This window comes from Bufo gargarizans, chromosome 8, assembly GCF_014858855.1.
Source record: "Bufo gargarizans isolate SCDJY-AF-19 chromosome 8, ASM1485885v1, whole genome shotgun sequence".
Lineage (NCBI taxonomy): Eukaryota > Metazoa > Chordata > Amphibia > Anura > Bufonidae > Bufo > Bufo gargarizans.
In genome coordinates this window covers 34,602,814-34,624,336 of record NC_058087.1, presented here as the reverse complement: position 1 = coordinate 34,624,336, position 21,523 = coordinate 34,602,814, and the positions used below count along the sequence as shown (strand labels likewise).

General features: G+C 43.7%; 1 protein-coding gene across 3 annotated transcripts in view; it reads right to left on the bottom strand.

Moving 5' to 3' along the window:
* WIPF1 (WAS/WASL interacting protein family member 1) overlaps window positions 1-21,523 on the bottom strand; it is an 81,018-nt gene that overhangs the window by 21,628 nt on the left and 37,867 nt on the right. Inside the window, exon 2 of one of the 3 annotated variants that reach the window (XM_044302578.1) lies at window positions 2,808-2,928. The exons of the other annotated variants lie outside the window; for them this stretch is intronic. The gene's annotated coding sequence lies outside the window, so the exon portion shown is untranslated. The remainder of the gene's footprint in view (window positions 1-2,807; window positions 2,929-21,523) is intronic. 3 annotated transcript variants of the gene reach the window in all.

The window sequence follows — 21,523 nt, the reverse complement described above, 5'->3', positions numbered from 1 at the left end:
CGTGAGAAAAATCGGTATGTTTGGTACCCAGACCCATACCCGGACTTCTTCACAGAAGTTCGGGTTTGGGTTAGGTGTTGTGTAGATTTAATTATTTTCCCTTGTAACATGGTTATAAGGGAAAAATAATAGCATTCTTAATACAGAATGCTAAGTAAATTAGGGATGGAGGGGTTAAAAAAAGTAAAAAATAATTAAAGTCACCTCATCCACTTGTTCGCGCAGCCCGGCTTCTCTTCTTTCTTCTTCTTTGATGACCTCGGAAGAAAAGGACCTTTGGTGACGTCACTGCGCACATCACATGGTCAATCACATGGTGATGGATCATGTGATGGACCATGTGATGAGCGCAGTGACGTCACGAAAGGTCCTTTTCTCCCAGGTCATCAAAGAAGAAGAAAGAAGAGAAGCCGGGCTGCGCGAACAAGTGGATGAGGTGAGTTTAATTATTTATTTCTTTTTTTTTTACCCCTCAATCCCTAATTTACTAAGCATTCTGTATTAAGAATGCTATTATTTTCCCTTATAACCATGTTATAAGGGAAAATAATAATGATCGGGTCCCCATCCCGATCGTCACCTAGAAACCATGCGTGAAAATCGCACCGTATCCGCACTTGCTTGCGGATGCAATGCGATTTTCACGCAGCCCCATTCACTTCTATGGGTCCTGCATTGCGTAAAAAACTCACAATATAGAGCATGCTGCGATTTTCACGCAACGCACAAGTGATGCGTGAAAATCACTGCTCATGTACACAGCCCATAGAAATGAATGGGTCCGGATTCAGTGCGGGTGCAATGCGTTCACCTCGCGGAAAACTCGCCCGTGTGAAAGAGGCTTTAGGGTGCTTTCACACTTGCATTGTTGGATTCCGGCAGGCAGTTCCATCGCCGGAACTGCCTGCTGAATCCGGCAATCTGTATACAAACGGATACCAATACCAGATCCGTCTCTCCTGTTATCCGGAAAAATGGATCCGGGGTATTTATCTTTTTCACATTTTTAACAGTCTGCAAAACCGGATCCGTCTTTCCGGAACACTTGGGGCCGGGGCCGGCATTAATGCATTTTAATGGAAAATAATGCCGGATCCGGCATTCCGGCAATTGTTCCGGAATTTTGGACGGGGAAAATACCGCAGCATGCTGCAGTATTTTCTCCGGCCAAATACCGTAAGAGGGACTGAACTGAAGACATCCTGATGCATCGTGAACGGATTGCTCTCCATTCAGAATGCATTAGGATAAAACTGATCAGTTTTTTCCAGTATTGAGCCCCTAGGACGGAACTCAATACTGTAAAATTTTAACGCAAGTGTGAAAGTACCCTTACAAAACTATAAAGATATTATATTTGTGGAAAATAAAAGAAAATATATATATTTTTTTACTAATATACTGTTATATTTTTCCATTGACTCCGGAAGCTATTGCACCCATGTTGCCTGTTATGTGACTGATTATTGAAAAATACGCCATTCATACACCTAATATATGACATGCTGCCTCATCTTTACATGAGGGGTTGTCTGCACTGAATTGGGCAAGATCTTGTTCATTCATCATTTTCTATTTATTTTTATTTTATGCACTTATATAGCGCTACTATATTCTGCAGTACTTTACAGATATTAGCATCACGCTGTCCTCAATGGGGCTCACAATCTAAGTTCCCTATCAGTCTGTCTTTGGAGTGTGGGAGGAAACCGGAGCACCCGGACGAAACCCACGCAAACACGGGGAGAACATACAAACCCCATGCAGATGTTGTCTTTGGTCGGATTCGAACCTAGGACCCCAGCGCTGCCAGGCACCAGTGCTAACCACTGAGCCACCGTGCTGCCCGTTCTATGATGCAGATTTTCAAATCCTTTTTTTAAATCAATGGGATTCTTATGTAACGTTAAGAAATTTTTGACACATATGTCGGCACGGAAAACTCACATATGTCCCACAATTCGAAATCTGTAACAAGCCCCCACCTGCCAAGAGCTAATGCTGCCCTCTTCCTATGTGGCAGAGGGTCCTTTGCTAGGAAAGGGGTGCTGTCAGACATGTGCCCCAGTCGTTGACTGTAGGGGGGGGGGGGCGGGGCAGTCGACTGGCCATAGACCCTACAGGGAAATTTTAAGGTGGGCTACCTGAGCGCTGCATCACGGCCGCTGGATACATAATGATCGGATATGGTCAGCATTCATTAATGCATGCACAGGCCCCCCCCCCCCCTGAATTCAACTGTATCAATGAGGGGGGTAGTATTTTGTGCTGCACTGTGGTATTTGGTAATGCTGGGGTGACTACGGTATTACTGGCCCCACCTACGTCTGTTCTCCCTGCCTATTTCTGTTGCCCCACCGTTTTTCAATTTAGACCCGTCCACAACATGAGGCCACTTTTTTTCCAGGGCCCTTTTCAGATCCCAGTCCATCCCTGGCATGGGAATGGGGTACCGAGGAGCCAGATTGACCAGTATGTTTGGATACAGGGATAGTGCAGCAAACTGACCCTTTGCTCGGGGTGAAGGAGAGTCTACGGACAACTCTGCTTTGTGGTTTGGGTCGGGTTATTGGGTACTTTCTGAGATGCATAGTTAAAGTATATAAGTCATATTTTGCTATGAATAAAACAAATGGAAGCGTAATTCCTGCCATAGAGGCTCATTGTCTGCGCAGCGGCGTTTGTGAATCTAGTCAGAAAGAGGAATGCGAGGATTAATGGGCCTCTTCAAGTCCAGCCACTCTCCAGGGACAATCCCACCATTCAGCAATGTTTAGTAGACGTTAAAAAATATGGCACAATCCTACCCTGGGCCGATGCAGCATCTGTCGGAGAGCGTCCACGAGGACACTGGTTTTCCATACAACAAGGGTCAGACGGATAAAGCTGCTGCTGTTGAATTCCATGTGATTTTAGGATATCGGACAGCTGCTCGGGTATTGTTCGATGGGAGTGAGAAAAATATATATTAGATCTTGAATGTAGATGACAGCCTATTCACTTATGAAGGTGTTATCACTTTTATATGTTTAACATATTTTTTAAATAATTTTTGATGATGTTATTTTTTATTTTACGCGTCACTTTTATATTTAAACTAAAATGAAAAATTCTGCAGTTTTTGCACTATTCATTATGTCTAATAATTAGAGTCCCTTCATGGTCTGTACAGATCACTTTACTGCAGTTATATGCTTATCTGTCATTCTAATCCTGCCTGTAATGCCATCACCCCTGTGTATAGATAAGACAGGATTCACCATTCACAATAGCTTGTCTCTTCTTGTCTTTGCTTGTACAATGACCTCTGCACAGGGCACAGAGCACGCCTAGAAAACTCTCTCATAGAAGTCAATGGAGTTCCCTCCTGACCATTGTGTCTACGGCCCATGGGGCTGATGCAAAGCAATTGTCTTAATGCTTTCTAGATGCTCATGTTCATATCATATTCATGATATAAATTTTTTTTTTTTAAATAAAACCAGATTAGAAAAAAGCACATGTGTCACTATGTGGTTTTCACTGGCAGATAACATTTTTGGTGACACACTTCCTTTAAAGGACTTGTCCAGGACCAAAAATAAGAACCAGCTCCCCTCTTATCCATTAACTCTTTCTGGTATTTCTCAGTCTCATTCACTTGTATGGGGATGAACTGTAATACCAGACACAGACAAGAGGGGCACTGTTTCTGGAAAAAAAAAAAAAAAAAAAGACCAGTCCTCATCCTGGACAACCCATTGAATATCCACTTTCAGCAGTGGACATATTACATATGCAGGTAAGGGGGCAATATTCAGCATCCCATTGTCTATTAAGGTAAGGGACTGAGAGAATGCGTTCCATAGCTCACAATCACTAGTAGGGGGTGGGGAGTGTTGCATGATAAGGAGGGTTCTCTATGATTAGGGAAAGGGGCCCATGTCCTGTCCTGTCCTGGGACAGGGGCCCGCAGCTGAGGATGTCCACCCCTGCCCTTATATTAGGTTAATGCTCTTCTACGTCCTAATCTTAACCAGAGCTTTGTGTTACCCCCGTGAGATTCAATATTTATCAGCATCAGTGACTTTAAAGAAGAGCTGTCCCCTCTCCCGACATGTCTGCTTTACCAACTACTTGCATTCCCCGTGTAATACCAATTCTGGAGCATCTATTCTTATGACTGTATGATGTACCATTCCTTTATTATTCCTTTTTAGACGTTAGGAATAAGTTACAAGCAGTTTCCAATAAAGGTCCAGATGGGTGTCACCAGTTGGGGTGGTGTCCCGGCACAGACCGACACTATCCAATCAATGCTGCCAGTGTCAGACTGTGCAGGGACACACCCTGGTAACACCCATCTGGACCTTCATTGCAAACGGTTTATAATTCATTTATAACTTCTAGCAGGAATAATAAAGGAATGGCACATCACAGAGTCAGAAGAACAGATGCTGTAGAATTGTTATTACACGGGGAATGCAAGTAGTTACTAAAACAGACATGTCAGGAGAGGTTACCAGAATATTTTAGCACATAGATAGACACTACAGTCACAAACATTTTATGTGATATGACTGTATAACAGCTAAATACCAGTTAAAGTAATAATAAACCTTTTTGTGGCTCCCTGCCATCCAATCTGTAAGCCAGGAATTGCACTAATGTCAGATGATATATGGTCTGTACTTCACACACATTTCTACCTCTAGATATGCATTGCACAAGTAGCATGTAACTACAGGAGCATAACTGCCTGCACTACAGGAGCATAACTGCCTGCACTACAGAAGCATAACTGCCTGCACTACAGGAGCATAACTGCCTGCACTACAGGAGCATAACTGCCTGCACTACAGGAGCATAACTGCCTGCACTACAGGAGCATAACTGCCTGCACTACAGAAGCATAACTGCCTGCACTACAGGAGCATAACTGCCTGCACTACAGAAGCATAACTGCCTGCACTACAGGAGCATAACTGCCTGCACTACAGGAGCATAACTGCCTGCACTACAGGAGCATAACTGCCTGCACTACAGGAGCATAACTGCCTGCACTACAGAAGCATAACTGCCTGCACTACAGGAGCATAACTGCCTGCACTACAGAAGCATAACTGCCTGCACTACAGGAGCATAACTGCCTGCACTACAGGAGCATAACTGCCTGCACTACAGGAGCATAACTGCCTGCACTACAGGAGCATAACTGCCTGCACTACAGGAGCATAACTGCCTGCACTACAGGAGCATAACTGCCTGCACTACAGGAGCATAACTGCCTGCACTACAGGAGCATAACTGCCTGCACTACAGGAGCATAAGTGCCTGCACCGCTATAGGCGACACAGGTCACCATGTGGCTGTAGCCTAAATACCTCTGGTCCTATTATATTAGAGGCTTCCCACTGTTTTATATCACTCTAGCGCTACGTCCAACTCTAAAAGAAATGGATGCATTCATTCACAACCAAAAAGAAACAAAAAAATGCAAAAAGACAAGTTTACTGTAAAAGGATATTGGTATTCTTTTACAAAAAACTTGTCTTTTTACATTTTTTGTTTCTATTTGGTCGCATTGCTATTTTGCAGGTACAGTACTGACTGTAGGACCGGGTAGTACCAAGTTCCTGTCGCATGATTCAAGTCCCTGCTTACAATGATGGAAATGGCATATCCGTCAGATGACGGACAGCAGTGGTGCCAGACAGACACTCTCCGTCATTTGGGGGAATCTGTGATGGAGACTCCCAACACAGATGTGAACACACCCTTAAAGGGGTTATGCCATGATCAATGTAAAAAATAAAAATTAGACATCATCTAGTACATGGCAACCTCTAACAAAGCTAGACCCAGCCCTGTACCTCACATGGATCCAGAGATCTCCCCAATCTTTGCTCCAATTGTTCTGCTAGATTATCATTAGCCTGGCAGCTCAGGGAGTGTGGCCTTTCTGCTGCAGTTCTCCCCCTGTAAAGCCTCATTCACACGTCCGTGTCCGTGCTCAAATCCGTGAGCAGGTGGTCAGTGATGCATCCGTGAAGCGGTCCGTGTGTCCATTTTTTTGCTATCCGTGTTTCACTGAACAGCTAAAAAAATTTTTCAAAGCATCTCTTCTTAATGATCCGTGAAACATGGATGCAATACGGATGGCATCTGTGGTTTTCACGGATCCATAGACTGTCATGGACGTGATGGATCCGTGAACACGGACAAAAAAAATCATGCATCTGTGCTAAAAACACTGACCCACGGACAGTGCTAAAAAACACTGATGTCTGAATACACATATTAAAATGAGTGGAGAACACATACAGCACGCGTCCGTGAAAATGAGGCTTAACTGCCACAGCTTCTAGTAGAACATATGGCTGGTGGGAGTTGAAGAGTTAAACTGAGCACCTGCGACCAGCTCGGTGAGGCAGAAAAAAAAAATAAGGAAGAAAAAACTAACAAACAGCAGGTGGCGCTCTACAGATACATTTTATCGAATAACTCACTGGATATACTACATTTTTAATTACATGCAATTACAAAAGTATTCACATCCAGGTGCTGGTTTAAAAACATGTAGAATATTATTTGTGGAACAACAACCCCCTTTAAGGAGTGAGGAGGCAAAAGTTTAATGTCAGATCACATCTCTTGTATTCTTCATCCGCACCCTCTTTGCAGACCTGAGGGGGTATTTGGCTGTACATGTTCGCTCAGGTCTTGGTAAGTCCCACAGTGGCAAATCTAGGACCAATACCCTACTTACAAGGAAGAGGGGCAGCCCTACCAATCGATTTGGGGAATAGGGAAGAATTTTGGGGAAGGGGTAACAAACATCCAACTAAGGGCTCATGCACACGACCACACGTGTGCTGGCCGGGCCCGTGCTGCAATACGGCCACGGCCGGGCAATGGCTGTGTGCCTGAGCCCTAAATCTAAATGGATCAGTCAATCAAAAAGCTTTCATGTTTTGCAAAACCTTCATCTGCACTGATTATGAACAACCTCTTAGGGCAGTGTTTCCCAACCAGTGTGCCTCCAGCTGTTGCAAAACTACAACTCCCAGCATGCCCGCACAGCCAAAGGCTCATGCACACAAACAGCAGGTCTGCAATATACGGGTACCGGCCCCTGTACACATCACATTCACTTTATTGGGTCCGCAATCCGGAAGGTGCTGTGCGGAACGGAGGCACGGAACCCCACTACGGAGTGGTTCCGTGGGGTTTCTCTCTGTGCCTCAGCACCGCTTTTTTGCTGTGCGGACGGATCACGGACCCATTCAAGTTGAACGGGTCTGGATCCGTCTGCAGAATCCGCACAGATGTTGCCCGTGCAATGGGGACGGCAAATTGCGGAACGGCCGTGTGCATGAGCCCTTAACATGATAATCCATATCCAGTAGTGCGGTAGTGATATTCCGCTTGGCAGTAAGCCTATTCCCTTGCATTGTGTACAGGAACTGCAGCACCTAGTGATCCCATTGCAAATAAATCTCATTTTTCTTTCCTGGCACTGTTCATGACGCGAAACAGAGGGAGCTGCAAGAATACCGCGGTGTGTGGTTCACCATTGTACGGCATTAAAACGCTTGTATGATCGTGAAATGTGAACCTACTGTTCTTCACTTATATAGAAGTTATGCCTGTGCAACAGTTTCCTAACACGTTACTATCCCTGGAATTGTCTTACAAGCAGGTGCCATGGGACCCTCTGCCCGGTTCACTATGGGAAGCCTCTAGTCTGCGTCAGATTTCCGGAACAAAAGTGTAGAATTTGATTTCTCTGCTCCTTTTTATTATCAGATTGCAGATACCCATAAGCACAATTTACCGGCAATGGTTAAAAATGGATGTCTAAAGGTTAAAATAGTTTCTCAGCAAAAAAAATATAAATATCATCCAAAGGATCACAAACTACCGGTATGTTGCAAGCGGTTTCCGTCTCCTGGGTTTTAGTAGGTAACGGTCGGCACATCTGTCCTGAGGGTCACGTCAGGTCCGTCAGCCAGTCCTTTATAAGGTTATATCAGGCCTGTAGCTTGTTTTCTGGGAGCAGAGCGTGTTACTTAATCCAGTCAGCGAGCAGCGAGCCCGCAGCTGGCATTAATCTGTGCTGACTGCAGGCACCCGGGATGAATTTGTATATTCCGGAGAATTAAAGGGATAGAACTATCAAAGACCAGGAACGGTTTTTACTGTAAGGTTGAATACAGACACGGATCTGCCAAATTCAACCTATAATTCTACTGTGTTGATCCAGAGGAAGGCAAAAATTCTTACAAGGAGGGCGCCAATTGGTCCATTTTAGGGGTAAAAATAAATAAATTCCTTCCTGACTCCGAATAGACATCCAGCCTGGATCAACATCCGGTGTCTAATCAGAACTTGTAATATTAATATATTCAAGAAAAACATTTAAAAAATACGTCAGTGATTCAACCATCATAGCATCTTGTGGCAGAGAGTCCCACAATCTACTGCTCTGACAGTAAAGAATCTCCTTTTATAATGATTAGTGTTCATTATTTAGGGGTAGTCCATTCATTTCCGAGAAAAATGTACCAGAATGTAGAACAGTGTTTCATTAAAGGAGTTACAACTTACACATAAAACATGACAATCTCGTTCTAAAGCTAGAACCGGCCCTGTACCTCACATGGATCCAGAGATCTTTCCATTCATTGCTCTGCTAGATTAATCTCAGGGTGGCAGCTCAAGCGGCATATCCTTTCTGCCCCAGCTCTCTCCCTATCACAGCTCAGTGGGTGTGTCCTTTCTCAGGGTTGGTCCTTTCTGCTGCAGCTCTCTCCCTATCACAGCTCAGGGGCGTGTCCTTTCTGCTGCTGCTCTCTCCCTATCAGAGCTCAGGGCGGTGTGTCCTTTCTGCTGCAGCTCTCTTCCTGTAACTGTCACAGCTAACAGTAGATAAAGCTAGCGGCAGATGAAGGTTGGAACTAAGCATGTGTGCCCACCACCAAGATGTTCCCGAGGTGGATAGAGAAATAATGGAATGAACAAACAACAGGTGGCACTATACAGATACTTTTTTTTTATTTATAACTTAAAGGCTATTCTACATTTTTTACAACCTGCAATTAGAAAAGTATTCAGATCCAGGTGCTGGTTTGAAATAAGTGGAATCTTTTTGTGAGACAACCCCTTTAAGCCTATTGAGTGGTCCTAATATCTTCCAGGAGAAGACTGAAGCTCTGGGTTATAAGACATGATAAATATCTATGTATAAAATGTAAGGGTATATCTGCGTGGTGGTATTTTCATGGCGATTGCGGCGTATATTCCACAAAAAATTTAATGGGGTTTATCCATGTGCAGACCTGTGGCATTTGCTAATGCAAGTCCACAGCATAAGGGCTCATTCACACGGCTGTTCTTCAGCCGAGCCTGAATTGCGGCCCGCAAACAGCAGGTCCACAATATGCGGGCATCGGCCGTGGGCACCGCGCATCACGAATGCAGACCCATTAAATTGCAATACGGAAGGTGCAGTGCAGAACGGAGGCATGGAACCCCACGGAAGCACTACGGAGTGCTTCCGCGGGGTATCTGTCCGTGCCTCTGCATGTTCTATTTTTTTGCATTGCGGACGGATCACGGACCCATTAAAGTTGAATGGGTCTGGATACGTCGCGGCAGACTCACGGATGGTCCCCGTGCATTGGGAAATGCAAATTGCAGCCCCCAATGCAATGCACGGAACAGACTAACAACGGCCATGTGAATGAGCCCTAAATCTGAGAGGAAGCCCTTTGCATCGACGCATTTTATTCTTTATAACATTGGCTCTTATTTGTAACCATTTTATGATTTTCTAAAAAATCTTCAATAAAAAAATTTGACAGGAAGCCTCACAGCATCTTCCACGGGTCAGCCTCTGCCCACCTACAGAGTTGGTCAAAGAGGACTTTATATGGGTTTGGCTGTAAATGGTGTAGAGCAGGCATGTCCAAACTGCGGCCCTCCAGCTGTTGCAAAACTACAACTCCCAGCATGCCTGGATAGCTTACAGCTATTAGGGCATGCTGGGAGTTGTAGTTTTGCAACAGCTGGAGGGCCACAGTTTGGACATGCCTGGTGTAGAGGCTGCTGTTGCAGCAAGAACCCTTTTGCCAAAATACCCCTCTGACCCGTATGAGGAGACCAGTGTTATTGAAAACATGTCCTTTTAGGGTAGGTTCACATGGAGGTTATGAAGCAGATTTGCCTGTAGGTTTTTCAGCCAAAGTCAGAAGTTGATTTGAAAGAAACTGGAAATATAAAGGAAGGACTTCTCCTTCCTGCTGGATCCACTTCTGGCTTTGGCTGAAAAACCTGCAGGAAAATCTGCACCAAAACCTCCTCCAAAAAACTCAGTGTGAACCTGCCCTTACAGATTTTGCACGCCCACTTTGCTGCGCTCACCATCTTCTAAGGGTACATTCACACTTGCGTTGCTGGATTCCGGCAATCTGTATGCAAACGGACAGCATTTTTAGACGGATCTCACGAATGCATTGCAAGAACGGATTTGTCTCTCCGGTTGCCATCCGGAAAAATTGATCCGGTATTTATCTTTTTCAAATTTTTAAAGGTCTGCGCATGCGCAGACCGCAAAAGCGGATCCGTTTTGCCTGAACACTTGGGGCCGGATCCGGCATTAATGCATTTCAATGGAAAATAATGCCGGATCCGGCATTCCGGCAAGTGTTCCGGAATTTTGGACGGAGAAAATACCGCAGCATGCAGTACAGTGACTGAACTGAAGACATCCTGATGCATACTGAACGGATTGCTCTCCATTCAGAATGCATTAGGATAAAACTGATCAGCCCCTAGGACGAAACTCAATACCGGAAAAGTGTGAAAGTACTCTCATGCACACTACAGTATTTTTTCACAGTCCGCAAAACGGGGTTCTGTTGTTCCGTGATCCGTGTCCGTTTTTGTTTCCGTGTGTCTTCCTTGATTTTTGGAGGACCACCAGACATGAAGAAAAGTGAAAAAAAATCTAAGTAAAAAAGTCAAGTTAGCCTTGCAAATGATAGGAAAAAAAACGGACACGGATCACTGACACGGATGACAATCTTGTGTGCATCCGTGTTTTTTCACGGACCCATTAACTTGAATGGGTCCGCGAACCGTTGTCCGTGAAAAAAATAGGACAGGTCCTATTTTTTTCACGGACTGGAAACACGGATCACGGACGCAGATGACAAACGGTGCATTTTCCGAATTTTCCACGGACCCATTGAAAGTCAATAGGTCCGCTGAAAATCACGGAAAACGGAACAACGGACACAGGACACAACAACGGTCGTGTGCATGAGGCCTTAGGATGAGGAAGCATGCAAAAGCAGAACTTCAGTCATTATTGGATTGTCCATTACTGGTCTAAAGTCCACGAGAAACTTCTACTTTTTATGCAAGTTGTTTTCAATGTGAAATTCACCAAGGGACGAGGAGTGCCATAAATAACCATGTCCAATTGTTTTAATTAAGAATCTGTAAAAACTTATGGGGTCACTTATTTAGACCGGCGCCATAAGCTGGCATGGCCCACCTCTTCTCTGCCCATGCCACACCCCTTTTTTTGCCACCTGGCACGAGCTTGGTATAGCGGCATTGCTTGGTATCGGTCTCAGGCCACGTGACGAAATGAATGTTACATCAGTTGGCCTAGGGAAAGCTATGAGAAGGCCACGGGGCTACTGCAAGCACCAGTGCCTTGTTAAACAGCTGATTGGTGGGGCTCTCGGGTGTCAGACCCCCACCAATCATATACCGATGACCTATCCAAAGGATCAGTATTATATCAGTATTATCATCAGTATTAGGCCTCTTGCACACGACCGTATGCCCTCCGAGACATACGGTCCTAGAGCGGGCCATATGTCCCGGAGCGGCATTGATTGTGCGTACACAGCATCATAGATTACAATGATGCTGTGCATGCCGGGCTGCCCGCAGGGCTATTGTGTCGCACTCATATGAGTGCACAATATCCCCACGGGCGGCTCGACGTGCACAGCATCATTGTAATCTATGATGCTGTGTACTCCCGTGCGCACAATCAATGACGCTCAGGGACATATGGCCCGCTCTCGGACCGTATGTCTCGGAGGGCATATGGTCGTGTGCAAGAGGCCTTAAAGTCTCTGAAAACCCCTTTAATACAATGCACTTACTAATGTATTGTGATTGTCCATATTGCCTCCTTTGCTGTCTGGATTCATTTTTCAATCACATTATACACAGTTTGTATCCAGTTCAGCCCCATAGATGTGAATAGGGCTGAGCTGCGATACCAAGCACAGACGCTACAGCAGGGATCAGCAACCATGGGCATTCCAGCTGCTGTGAAACTACAACTCCCAGCATGCAAACATGTTTCTTTTAACTCCCATAGAAGTGAATCAAGCATTGTGGGAGTTGTAGTTTATGAAGAGCTGGAGTGGCGGAGGTTGCAGATCCCTGCATTATAGTATGTACGGCGGTAAGTTGCGAGAAGGCTGATCAGCGGGGGTCTCGGGTGTCGGACCCCACCAATCAGATACTGATGACCTTTCGAGGATAAGTCATCAGTTGTAAAGTCATGGAAAACCCTTTTAACTTTGTCTATAGTGATGGATGAACATCGTCTGGGACGATTCGCAAATGTGATCGCTCAAACGCAATCAAATGTTCGGGAACCGCAAGTTCGCGGCGTGCCCCATTCACTGTAATGGCAGGCGAACCTGAAAAACCTTCAGGTCATATTTGCAGCCACCAAATACTTACTAGAAGTGCACAAATAGTCCCACAACATGGACAGTGACATACCAGAGGGGGATCAATGACAAAAATTCCTACAAAAAATATGTATTTTAATCATGGGCCATTTTTATGCGTTCTCAAAAATGTGCCCTGCTTGAGCCTAGAAAATTTTTATTTTAGGCAAGGGGAGTACGGGCCCTAAAAATTAGGCATTCACCTGACATAAAAGAAATTGTGATTATGTGGCTCGAGGTACATTATGCGGTCACTGAATAACAATTTTACTGCAGGCCAGTACAAATACAGTACATGTTAAATACATATGTTTAAAAAAACTAAAAAATATAAAATTAGATTAAAAACATGGCTAACGAAATCCCCCCTCTTGAATAAACCCCAAATGATAATAGGTGAAATTCGATAACACATGGTCGTCACAGATGTTGAATTCCTCTGAGGCCCTAACAATTAGAATTCACCTTATAGAAAAGATCAAGTGATTATATGGCTGGAGGTATATTAGACGGTCATTGGATATTAATTTTACTGCAGGCCAGAGGAGTACAGGCCCCAAACATTAGGCATTCACCATACAGAAAAGATCTAGTGATTATGTGGCTGGAGGTATATTAGACGGTCATTGGATAACAATTTTACTGCAGGCCAGTGGAGTACAGGTCCCAAACATTAGGCATTCACCTGACAGAAAAGATCAAGTGATTATATGGCTGGAGGTATATTAGACGGTCACTGGATAACTATTTTACTGCAGGCCAGTGGAGTACAGGCCCCAAACATTAGGCATTCACCGGACAGAAAAGGCCTTTGTTCTGGGTGTTGGCGGATATGTGTGGGCTGGCATGAGGAAATTCAATTAAACGTGGTCGTCACAGGTGTTGAATTCCTGCGAGATCCATGCCTCATTCATTTTTAGAAATGTGAGGTAGTCCACACTGTCGTGAGCTAGGTGAGTGCGCTTATCGGTCACGATCCCCCCTGCTGCGCTGAACATCCTTTCGGACAGAATACTCGACGAGGGTCAAGCCAAGAGTTCCATGGCAAATTGTGCCAGCTCTGGCCACAGGTCAAGCCTGCACACCCAGTAGTCCAGGGGTTCCTCGCTTCTCAGAGCGTCCACATCGGCAGTTAACCCAATGTAGTCGGACACCTGTCGGTCTAGGCATTCTCTGAGGCTGGATCCGGAGGGCGGCTGACGATGGGTTGGCTGCAAGAATGATCTCATATCCGAAGTGACCAACACATCTTCAAACCTTTTGTGTTTGTACCGGGGGTCTAAGTACATTGCCACACAGCACTGGTCCTTGCCCTTTATGCTTTTTATACGGGGGTCCCTCTTCAAACACCGGAGCATGAAGGCCCCCATTTGCACTAAATTGGAAGCGGTGCAGCACCCTGGAAAATGTCGTCCTCGGTCTCCTCCCCCCAGCCACGGACAACACCAGGGATTCCCCTCAAAGCCTGCTCTTCTTGCTCCTCCTCCCCCCCCCAGCCACTATCCTCCTCTGACTCATTTTCAAGATTCCTGCTGACTTGTCTCAGATCGAGTAGGCCCCCCTAAGAATTCATTCAGCATTGCGACTTCCTCATCTTCCTGCTCCTCGACGGCTTGATCAATGACACAACGCAATGCCTGCTCCAGAAAGAAGGTGTAAGGTACGATGTCACTGATGGTGCCCTGGCTGCAACTGACCAGTTTGGTGATCTCATCAAATGGCCGCAGAAGTCTGGATGCGTCGCACATGAGCAGCCACTGACGCGGTGAAAAGAAACCAAGCTCCCCAGAACCTGTCCTGCTGCAAAGTTCGTACAGGTAGTCGTTAATGGCACATTGCTGCTGGAGTAGCCTATCAAGCATACAGTTGCAAGAAAAAGTATATGAACCCTTTGGAATGATATGGATTTCTGCACAAATTGGTCATAAAACAATAGACAATCACAGTCTGCTTAAACTAATAACACACAAAGAATTAAATGTTACCATGTTTTTATTGAACACACCATGTAAACATTCACAGTGCAGGTGGAAAAAGTATGTGAACCCCTAGACTAATGACATCTCCAAGAGCTAATTGGAGTGAGGTGTCAGGTTACAGCTGCCCTGCCCTATAAAAAACACACACCAGTTCTGGGTTTGATTTTCACAAGAAGCATTGCCTGATGTGAATGATATAACGATAGTGAAGGAGATGCACAGGAATGCTGATCCTCCAAACAAGGGTGCTCACAGTCCCACAGTGTCACCCCACTGTTGAATAGAGTAAACAATTATAGATAAAAAGACTGGGCACACCTAGGATATGAGGACAAATGCTTTAATTAGTAAATATTTTGATAAAACAAAATTGAATAAAATGCAATATAATAAAGTTAAATTACAATCGGGTAGATCAATTTAAGACATTCAATACCAATACTCTAAATTATAAAAATAACAGCAATATGCAAAGTGCATTAGTAACAGTGGAGGTGATAGCGGTTAAGGATAGTCTGTAGCTTCTGCAATAATATATCTACTTGAGAGAAAATAGATAGACTTTGTTACTTTGTGGCATACATAATGTTTGTGGATCCACCTGTGGAGAATAAGATAGTTTCTAGCCAGCGCAGTCCTAAATAAATCCTCGATGTATCCAAAGAGAGGGGGATTTAAAGTGCCGTCTGTAGAGTCCTTCAATATAGCATTTGTTAGATACTAATACACTGTGCACTTCGTAATCAGTAATTGTTTGTAGATGTATCCTCGACACTAAGTGCACACCATATACCTAACTCGGCGGCGTCCCGCTAACACTCAAAGTTTTAAGTTAGGGTGGTGTGCCAACTTTAGCTGGATTACTGTGCCGGATTTATGAATGAAAACGGTCTTACCGGTCTGTTGGATCTCCGTTCTCAACTGCGGATGATTTCTTCTGTCCAGGGGAAGCTTGCTCAGGTTAGTTTTTTTTAGTTAGGGAGATATCGTCTTCACCGCGTTAGATGTTTGCTCCACGTGGGTTAGCTTGTGCCCGCGGTGACGCTTTACTCCCTTCACCTTACGAGCTAGAGCTTCTCACTGGTTTGTTGCAATGTCCTTAGGTAGGTCCGGAGATGTGGTGCACTCACATAGGTTCGGGGGTCTGACCAGACGCGTTTCGGGGTTGGGGTATCCCCTTCCTCAGTGGTAACCAGACCACCCGAACCAGCTCTCTTTTATATCTCAAGGTGTTGGTTGCAAGATCCGAAATGGATTCCGTTCCGGAAGTCAGCTGATTTTCTTTATCATGTGTAGTTATTTGGGTTTTCATTTTATTTAGTTTGGCTATAGTTATCTGCACAGGTCATTGCATTAATGTTTTCACTATGTCACTTATAATAGATTTATAATTATCTTCTTACTGCAACAACCGCAATTGTGTATATTCTTGATATTTTTATATTTCCATTGCGTTATAGTATGCCGCTTCACCTTCCACAATATATTATGGTATAGTCTATATGGTGTAGTGTATTATTAATCAATCATGAACTTTTGTTCGCTCATAACAAAAATTGGTTAATGCACATAGTGTGGAAGTGAACATATAGGGATAGACAATGAATATAAATAGTGGAATAAAAAATGATGATAATAAATGTCTAAAAATAGTGACAGATAAAATATTAAAATATTAAAAATAACAATAGTGTTTCTAATATAGGTAATATCAATTAGAGATGTAGCCTAAAAGTATTAATATTAATGTAGCCTAAAAATATTCGTGTTGTACAGTGTTCAAGACAACATTATAAAAGTGACTTTTAGTTTCATTTAATATAGGAAAAAATTATTAAAAAATTATTAAAAAAAAAAATTATGCAGATAGGCATATAGTGCCTTATAGGCCACAGTTACACAGACATCGCAAATATTAGAATATAATAAAAATCTACAGAGAAAAGCGTCGGAAATTTCCACAATGTCGGATTATAATAGTGGATCTCATCTTATGATATTTGGTTATGAAATATTTATTTGCCAATCCAAAAATTTAATTTTTATTGAATAATCCAATTTTCATTAAATAGAATAAAGTAGAATTTTCTGTTTTAAATTTGTGGATGAAGATGTTAATATTGTATTTTCAGTACAATCATATAAGTGTATTGTCTACAAAAGTCTTCATATTCATCTTTATATTCATTATTCATATTTAATAGATCTTAAGAAATTTTTAAAAAATGCTTTATAAATATTTATGGAGACGTTCATATGATGTGTGTGGGTGGGGGCCCACCGCCGAGGACGGAGCCCGCCGCAAAATGTTTTCTACGACGGGATCCATCCTCCGCAGTGGGCCCCCACCCCCCAGATTCTTTAAAGGAAGCCAAATATTTCATATTCCGCGTTGAGGCCTTCCGGAATCATGGTTTCCAATTCAAATATTCTTTGGGTCTCCATCCTTGACATTTTACTTATATGATTGCCCTTCCTCCAGCTTTTCGGTATTTTATCTATCGCAGCGAATTTCAGACCAGATGGATCACTATTATGCACATTTTTGAAGTGTTGTGATAGCGAGTGTGTCTCCACTCCTTTTTTGATGTTAGATACGTGTTCCGCTAGACGTTTTTTTAGTGTCCTTTTGGTCCTGCCAATGTATTGCCTTTTACAGGGGCATTCTACAATGTATATGACGCTCTCTGTACTGCATGTTAAAAATTCTTTTATGGTATGTTTGTGTCCATTAGTGGTAGATGTTATTTCCTTAGTGTGTCTTCCAAAGGAAGTTAGTTTGCACATATTACATTGACCACATCTAAAGAACCCCTTTAAGTCCATCCATCTACTTAGTGATGTATTTTTATCTGTATTGTCTTCTTTGACTGTGGGGGCTATCTTGTTCCCCAGATTTGGTGCCTTGGTAAAAATAATCAGGGGTTTTGGAGGAATTATAGTGCCAATAGTTTTTTCTTTTTTTATTACTTCCCAATGTTTGTGTATGATGTTTCTTATTTTTTTGTGGTCTGCATTGTATGGTAATATTAGTTTTATTAGGCTTTCTCCCTGTTCTTTAGTGGTCTTCTGTTTTTCTTTAAAAATTTCTGTTCTTTCCATATTTTTCACTTTGTTTAGGGCTGTATCTAAAATTTCTTCTGGGTATTTTTTTGTTAAAAATTCTGTTTTCATATTATCAGCCTCCAATTCAAATTTTTCAATAGTTGTACAGTTGCGTCTTAAACGTTGGAATTGGCCTTGAGGAATATTTGAAAGCCAACTCGGCAAGTGGCAGCTATTGAAAAGAATATAGCTATTGCGTGTTGAGGGCTTGATGTATGTACAAGTTTTAAGTTTATTTTCTTCAACATAAATATTTAAATCTAAAAATTCTATATTTTCTTTACTAGTTATACCCGAAAATTTGAGGTTTTGATTATTTTGATTAATAGACTTTAAAAATATATCTAATTCCTCACGTCCTGACCGCCAGATAAAAAATACATCGTCGATGTATCTCTGCCAGAGCACCAGGCTCGTCCCCAGTATGGGGGCCACATTTTGCTCCTCCCATTCTGCCATAAATAAATTTGCATAACTGGGGGCGAACCTGGTGCCCATGGCAGTACCTCGAATTTGTATGTAAAAATTTCCATTAAAATAAAAATAATTGTGAGTTAAAATAAGGTCAATGCCTTCTATCAAAAATTCAATTTGTTGGTCTGTTAGTGTGCCCTCTATTGTTAATTGTTTTCCCACGGCTTCCTTACCTTGATCATGATCAATAATTGTGTACAAGGACTGGACGTCCAATGATCCCATTATCCAATGTTCTTCAAATAGCGCTGGCTAGAAACTATCTTATTCTCCACAGGTGGATCCACAAACATTATGTATGCCACAAAGTAACAAAGTCTATCTATTTTCTCTCAAGTAGATATATTATTGCAGAAGCTACAGACTATCCTTAACCGCTATCACCTCCACTGTTACTAATGCACTTTGCATATTGCTGTTATTTTTATAATTTAGAGTATTGGTATTGAATGTCTTAAATTGATCTACCCGATTGTAATTTAACTTTATTATATTGCATTTTATTCAATTTTGTTTTATCAAAATATTTACTAATTAAAGCATTTGTCCTCATATCCTAGGTGTGCCCAGTCTTTTTATCTATAATTGTTTACTGATGTGAATGATGCCTCGCACAAAAGAGCTCTCAGAAGACCTACGATTAAGAATTGTTGACTTGCATAAAGCTGGAAAGGGTTATAAAAGTATCTCCAAAAGCCTTGCTGTTCATCAGTCCACGGTAAGACAAATTGTCTATAAATGGAGAAAGATCAGCACTGCTTCTATTCTCCCTAGACTGCTCATTGAGGTGAAGAAGAATCCTAGAGTGTCAGCTAAAGACTTACAAAAGTCTCTGGCATATGCTAACATCCCTGTTATCGAATCTACTATACATAAAACACTAAGCAAGAATGGAATTCATGGGAGGATACCACAGAGGAAGCCACTGCTGTCCAAAAAAAACATTGCTGCACGTTTACAGTTTGCACAAGAGCACCTGGATGTTCCACAGCAGTACTGGCAAAATATTCTGTGGACAGATGAAACCAACGTTGAGTTGTTTGGTAGAAACACACAACACTATGTGTGGAGAAAAAGAGGCACAGCACACCAACATCAAAACCTCATCCCAACTGTGAAGTATGGTGGTGGGGGCATCATGGTTTGGGGCTGCTTTGCTGCGTCAGGGCCTGGACGGATTGCTATCATCGAAGGAAAAATGAATTCCCAAGTTTATCAAGACATTTTGCAGGAGAACTTAAGGCCCTCTGTCCTCCAGCTGAAGCTCAACAGAAGATGGGTGTTGCTACAGGACAACGACCCAAAGCATAGAAGTAAATCAACAACAGAATGGCTTAAACAGAAGAAAATACGCCTTCTGGAGTGGCCCAGTCAGAGTCCTGACCTCAACCTGATTGAGATGCTGTGGCATGACCTCAAGAAAGCGATTCACACCAGACATCCCAAGAATATTGCTGAACTGAAACAGTTCTGTAAAGAGGAATGGTCAAGAATTACTCCTGACCGTTGTGCACGTCTGATCTGCAACTACAGGAAACGTTTGGGTGAAGTTATTGCTGCCAAAGGAGGTTCAACCAGTTATTAAATCCAAGGGTTCACATACTTTTTCCACCTGCACTCTGAATGTTTACATGGTGTGTTCAATAAAAACATGGTAACATTTAATTATTTGTGTGTTATTAGGTTAAGCAGACTGTGATTGTCTATTGTTGTGACTTAGATGAAAATCAGATCACATTTTATGACCAATTTGTGCAGAAATCCATATCATTCCAAAGGGTTCACATACTTTTTCTTGCAACTGTATAAAAGGTGGAGTTCCAGCGCGTCGGGCTGTCACAAATCAGACGTCTGACGGGCAGGTGGTGTCGCCGCTGAACGTCAGCAAGGCGAGCCATGGCCGTGTAAGATCTTCTTAAATGGCCAGATATTTTCCTGGCCTGCCACAAGACATCCTGGATCCCGGGGTATTTGGCAGCGAATCACTGCACGACTAAGTTCACAACACGTGTGTCATTTTGCCCTGTATCAGCGCGCTCAGCAGATTGGCACCATTGTCGCACACCACATTACCAACTGTCAAATTGAGCTGGGTTAGCCACTGATCGGCCTGTGACCGCAGAGCTGAAAGCAGTGCAGGACCGGTGTGGCTCTTGGGTTACAGACACAACAGCCGCAGCACAGCATGGCAACGTCTCACTTGGCACATCAAATAGGTTCTGGGAGCTTGGGGGGTGCAGCGGAAGAGGCGGTAGCAGTGAAAAAGGAGGAGTCAGCCGAGGAGGAGACGGAGGATGGAGAGGCAGGCCTGCATGCAATCCGTGGCAGTAACACCAAATCCACACGGGTGCCACGGGTTGCATGCTTGACAGCCGTCAGAAGGTTCACCCAGTGGGCAGTAAAAGTTAAGTACCTTTCCTGCCCGTGTTTGCTAGAGCACGTGTCTGTAGTCAGATGTATCTTGGCACCGACACTGTGTGCCAGAGATACATTCACTTGCCGCTGAACGTGGCCATATAGCTATGGGATGCCCTTCTGGGAGAAATATTTCCTTCCATGGACCTTTCATTGCAGTGTGCCAAAGGCCACAAATTTTTTAAAGGCCTCCGAGTCCAGCAGTTTATATGGCAGTAGTTTGGTGGGCTAGCAGTTCCGACAAGCCAGTGGTCAGCCGTTGGGCAAGAGGGTTATCCGGCGTCATTAACTTTTTACGTTAGAACATTTGGGCCACAGAAGCCTGCCTTTTGTCAGATGAAAACAATAACGGCACAGTGGAAGGTGGAGCACAAATGGGAGAAGAAGGTGAAGAGGCAGGACGTGGAGCGCCGGGAGTGTGGCTTTGTGGGTTCTCATGGTGTTGCTCCCACTGGACTCGGTGATGGGAGGCCAGGTGCCTTTTAAGGCGGTCGTCCCTAGGTGAGTGTTGGGCTTACCTTGACTTATGTAGTGACAGCACAGGCTGCAGATGGCAACACTATTGTCAGCACTATTGCCGGCACATGCGGAGCCATGTGCCGGCATCCTGGGAGCACCAGATGTGACCGTGCATGGTGGATGGCTCGCTCCAGATACATTTGCAGTCTAATTTTTTCCTCCTGTGCACTGCGAGTTCTGCCTGCTTCTCCTCCTTCTACCCCCCATCTTCTGCTCTGTCTCTCCCTCTGAACTCCCCTCCTCTCTTGTGGGCACCCACGTGACATCCATCCACACGTCATC